Source organism: Physeter macrocephalus, chromosome 11 (genome assembly GCF_002837175.3).
Source record: "Physeter macrocephalus isolate SW-GA chromosome 11, ASM283717v5, whole genome shotgun sequence".
NCBI lineage: Eukaryota > Metazoa > Chordata > Mammalia > Artiodactyla > Physeteridae > Physeter > Physeter macrocephalus.
The window spans coordinates 103,846,048-103,852,047 of NC_041224.1; the positions used below are offsets into that span (position 1 = coordinate 103,846,048).

General features: G+C 38.4%; 1 protein-coding gene across 1 annotated transcript in view; it reads right to left on the reverse strand.

The window, feature by feature from the left end:
- FMN1 (formin 1) overlaps positions 1 to 6,000 on the reverse strand; it is a 321,102-nt gene that overhangs the window by 51,643 nt on the left and 263,459 nt on the right.

Sequence of the window (6,000 nt, forward strand, 5' to 3'; positions counted from 1 at the left end):
ATTCTTCTCTCTGATCAGAAAATAAACATTGGGGTGAATGTGTCTTTTTGAATTATGGTTTTCTCTGGGTATATGCCCAGTAGTGGGATTGCTGGGTCGTATGGTAGTTCTGTTTTTAGTTTTTTAAGGAACCTCCATACTGTTTTTCATAGTGGTTGCATCAATTTACCATTCCCACCAACAGTGCAAGAGGGTTCCCTTTTCTCCACACCCTCTTCAGCATTTATTGTTTGTAGATTTTTTGATGATGGCCATTCTGATCAGTGTGAGGTGATACCTCTTTGTAGTTTTGATTTCCAGTTTTCTAATAATTAGTGATGTTGAGCCTCTTTTCATGTGTTTGTTGGCCACCTGTATGTCTTCTTTGGAGAAATGTCTATTTAGGTCCTCCACCCATTTTTTGATTGGGTTGTTTGCTTTTTTGATATTGAGCTGCATGAGCTATTTCATCAACAGAGGAATGGATAAAGAATATGTTGTACATATATATATAATGGAATAGTACTCAGCCACTAAAAGGAACAAAATTGGGTCATTTGTAGAGACGTGGATGGACCTAGAGACTGTCATGCAGAGTAAAGTAAGTCAGAAAGAGAAAAACAAATATCGTATACTAATGCATATGCGTGGAATCTAAAAAAGTTGTATAGGTGATCTTATTTGCAAAGCAGAAATAGAGACACAGATGTAGAGATATGGATACCAAGGGGGAAGGTGGGGAGGGATGAATTGGGAGATGAGGATTGACATATATACACTATTGATACTATGTATAAAATAGGTAACTAATGAGAACCTACTGTATAGCACAGGGAACTCTACTCAGTGCCCTGTGGGTACCTATATGGGAAGGAAATCCAAAAAACAGGGGATACATATATACGTATAGCTGATTCACTTTTCTGTACAGTATAAACTAACACAACATTGTAAAGCAACTATACTCCAATAAAAAAAATTAAAAAGATAATACTGTCATATATGATAATACAACTCTTACACGAGACCTCTTAAAAATGTCTAGAAAAATCATCGAGTCGTAATCTCTATGAGCCTTAAGATTCCTTTCATTTAGATATCCCATGCTCTTGGGTTGGAAGAATTAATATCATTAAAATGGCCATACTACCCAAAGCAATCTACAGATTTAATGTGACCCCTATCAAACTACCCATGACATTTTTCACAGAATTAGAAAAAATAATCCTAAAATTTCTATGGAATCATAAAAGACCCAAAATTGCCAAAGTAATCCTGAGGAAAAAGAACAAAGCAAGAGGCATAACTCTCCCAGACTTCAGACAATATACTAAGAAGCTACAGTAATCAAAACAGCATGGTACTGGCACAAAAACATATAGATCAATGAAAAAGAATAGAGAGTCCAGAAGTAAACCCACACACTTATGGTCAAATAGTCTTTGACAAAGGAGACAAGGATATACAATGGGAAAAAGTCTCTCCAGCAAGTGGTATTGGGAAAGCTGGACAGCCACATGCAAATCAATGAACTTAGAACACACCCTCACACTATACACAAAAATAAACTCAAAATGGCTTAAAGACTTAAATATAAGACATGATACCATAAAACTCCTAGAAGAGAACATAGACAAAACATTCCCTGACATAAATCGTACCAATGTTTTCTTAGGTCAGTCTCCCAAGGCAATAGAAATAAAAGCAAAAATGAACAAATGGGACCAAGTCAAACTTACAAGCTTTTGCAAAGTGAAGGAAACCATAAACAAAATGAAAAGACAACCTACAAAATGGGAGAAAATACTTGCAAAAGATGTGATCAACAAGGGCTTAATTTCCAAAATATACAAACAGCTCATACAACTCAACAAAAAAAAACAAGTAACCTAATCGAAAAATGGGCAGAAGACCTAAATAGACATTTCTCCAAAGAACACATACAGATGGCCAACAGGCACATGAAAAGATAAAAACTACAATGAGATCAAAGATCAAAACTACCTCACACCAGTCAGAATGGCCATCACTAAAAAGTATACAAATAACAAATTCTAGAGAGGGTGTGGAGAAAAGGGAACCCTCCTACATTGTTGGTGGGAATGTAAGTTGGTGCAGCTATTATGAAAAACAGTATGGAGGTTCCTCAAAAAACTAAAAATAGAGTTGCCATATGATCCAGCAATCCCATTCCTGGGCATATATCTGGACAAAACTATAATTCAAAAAGATACATGCAACCCCAATGTTCACTGCAGCATTATTCACAGTAGCCAGCACATGGAAACAACCTAAATATCCATCAACAGATGAATGGATAAAGAAGATATGGTACATACATACAATGGAATATTACTCAGCCCTAAAAAGGAATGAAATAATGCCATTTGCAGCAACATGGATGGACCTAGAGGTTATCATACTAAGTGAAGTAAGACAGAAAGAGAAAGACAAACACCATATGATATCACATGTGGAACCTAAAATATGACACAAATGAACTTATCTATGAAACAGAAACAGACTCACAGACATAGAGAACAGACATGTGGTTGCCAAGGGGGAAGGGGTATGCAGGAGGGATGGAGGAGGAGTTTGGGATTAGTAGATGCAAACTAGTATATATATAATGGATAAATAACAAGGTCCTACTATATAGCACAGGGAACTATATTCAATATTCTGTGATAAACGTAATGGAAAAGAATATTAAAAAATAAAAAAGAATGTAGGGGAAAAAGTCTGGACCTGTCTAAGAGGCAAGAGATCATTGTTTTGGGGTACGTGAGGAGAGGGGATTCAGAGCACTGCCTAAACGAGCTCCAGAGATGAGCGCGAGCCGTGGCTATCAGTGCGGACCCCAGAGACGGGCACGAAATGCTAAGGCTGCTGCTGCAGCCACCAAGAAGCCTGTGTGCAAGCACAGATCACTAACCACACCTCCCCTCCCAGGAGCCTATGCAGCTCGCCACTGCCAGGGTCCCATGATCCAGGGACAACTTCCCTGGGAGAACACACAGCACGCCTCAGGCTGTTGCAACGTCGTGTTGGCCTCTTCTGCCACAAGCTCGCCCCACATTCCATACCCCTCCCTCCCCCCCAAGCCTGAGTGAGCCAGAGTCCCCTAATCAGCTGCTACTTTAACCCTGTCCTGTATGAGCGAAGAACAGACGCCCTCAGGTGACCTACACGCAGAGGTGGGCACAAATTCAAAGCTGAACCCCAGGAGCTGTGCGAACAAAGAAGAGAAAGGGAAATCTCTCCCAGCAGCCTCAGGAGCAGCGGATTAAATCTCCACAATCAACTTGATGTACCCTGCATCTGTGGAATACCTGAATAGACAACGAATCATCCCAAAACTGAGGCAGTAAACATTGGGAGCAACGATATATATATATATTTTTCCTTTTTCTCTTTTTGTGAGTGTGTATGCTTCTTTGTGTTCTTTTGTCTGTATCATTTTTTTTCTTTTTTTATTAGCTATCCATTCTATTTATTTCTCTTTTATTTTTTTTAACATCTTTATTGGAGTATTGTATAGTTTTGCTTTTACCATTTGTCCTAGGATTCTGTCTGTCCATTTTTTTTTTAGTATAGTTTTTAGCACTTGTTGGCACTGGTGGATTTGTTTTTTGGTTTGGTTGCTCTCCTCTTTCTTTCTTTTTTTATTACTTTTAAATTTCTTAATATTTAAAATAATTATTTATTTTAATAACTTCCTCCCTCCCTCCCTCCCTCTCTCTTTCTCTTTTTTCCTTCCTTCCTTCCTTCCTTCCTTCCTTCTTTCCTTCCTTCTCCCTTTTCCTCTGAGCCGTGTGGCTGACAGGGTCTTGGTACTCTGGCCGGGTGTCAGGCCTGTGCCTCTGAGGTGGGAGAGCCGATTCAGGACACTGGTCCACCAGATATCTCCCGGCTCCACCTAATATCAAATGGTGAAAGCTCTCCCAGAGATCTCCATCTCAATGCTAAGACCCAGCTCCACTCAACGACCAGCAAGCTACAGTGCTGGACACCCTATGCCAAACAACTAGCAAGACAGGAACACAACCCCACCCATTAGCAGAGGGGCTGCCTAAAATCATAATAAAGTCACAGACACCCCAAAACACACCACCGGACGAGGCCCTGCCCACCAGAAAGACAAGATCTAGCCTCATCCACCAGAACACAGGTATTAGACCCCTCCACCAGGAAGCTTACACAACCCACTGAACCAACCTTACCCACTGGGGGCAAACACCAAAAACAACGGGAACTACAAACCTGCAGCCTGCAAAAAGGAGACCCCAAACACAGTAAGTTAAGCAAAATGAGATGACAGAGAGCACACACCAGATGAAGCAGCAAGGTAAAAACCCACTGGACCAAACGAATGAAGAGGAAATAGGCAGTCTACCTGAAAAAGAATTCACAGTAATGATAGTAAAGATGATACAAAATCTTGTAAATAGAATGGAGAAAATACAAGAAATGTTTAACAAGGACACAGAAGAACTAAAGAGCAAACAAACAATGATGAACAACACAATAAATGAAATTAAAAATTCTCTAGAAGGAATCAATAACCGCAAAAAACAAACAAACAAACAAAATGCACCAACATTCGAATTATAGGGGTCCCAGAAGAAGAAGAGAAAAAGAAAGGGACTGAGAAAATATTTGAAGAGATTATAGTTGAAAACTTCCCTAATATGGGAAAGGAAATAGTTAATCAAGTCCAGGAAGCACAGAGAGTCCTACACACGATAAATCCAAGGAGAAACACGCCAAGACATATTAATCAAACTATCAAAAATTAAATACAAAGAAAACATATTAAAAACAGCAAGGGAAAAATAACAAATAACTTACAAGGGAATCCCCATAGGTTAAGAGCTGATCTTTCAGCAGAAACTCTGCAAGCCAGAAGGGAGTGGCAGGACATATTTAAAGTGATGAAAGGGGAAAACCTACAACCAAATGGTCATAGGAACATACATACCGATAATTACCTTAAATGTGAATGGATTAAATGCTCCAACCAAAAAACACAGGCTTGCTGAATGGAAACAAAAAGAAGACCCATATATATGCTGTCTAGAAGAGACCCACTTCAGACCTAGGGACACATACAGACTGAAAGTGAGGGGATGGAAAAAGATATTCCATGCAAATGGAAATCAAAAGAAAGCTGGAGTAGCGCTTCTTCTATCAGATAAAATAGACTTTAAAATAAAGACCATTACAAGAGACAAGGACACTACATAATGATCAAGGGATCAGTCCAAGAAGAAGATATAACAATTGTAAATATTTATGCACCCAACACAGGATCAGCTCAATACATAAGGCAAATACTAACAGCCATAAAAGGGGAAATCGACAGTAACACAATCATTGTAGGGGACTTTAACACCCCACTTTCACCAATGGACAGATCATCCAAAATGAAACTAAATAAGGAAACACAAGCTTTAAATGATACATTAAATAAGATGGACTTAATTGATATTTACAGGACATTCCATCCAAAAACAACAGAATACACTTTCTTCTCAAGTGCTCATGGAACATTCTCCAGGATAAATCATATCTTGGGTCACAAATCAAGCCTTGGTAAATTTAAGAAAATATGAAATTGTATCAAGTATTTTTTTTTTTGACCACAATGCTATGAGACTAGATATCAATTACAGGAAAAAAATTTGTAAAAAATATAAACACATGGAGGCTAAACAATACGTTACTAAATAACCAAGAGATCACTGAGGAAATCAAAAAACACCTAGAGACAAATAACAATGAAAACACGACGACCCAAAACCTATGGGATGCAGCAAAAGCAGTTCTAAGAGTGAAGTTTATAGCTATACAAGCCTACATCAAGAAAAAAGAAAAATCTCAAATAAACAATCTAACCTTACACGTAAAGGAACTAGAGAAAGAAGAACAAACAACCCAAAGTTAGCAGAAGGAAAGAAATCATAAAGATCAGAGGAGAAATAAATGAAATAGAAACAAAGAAAACAATAGCAAAGATCA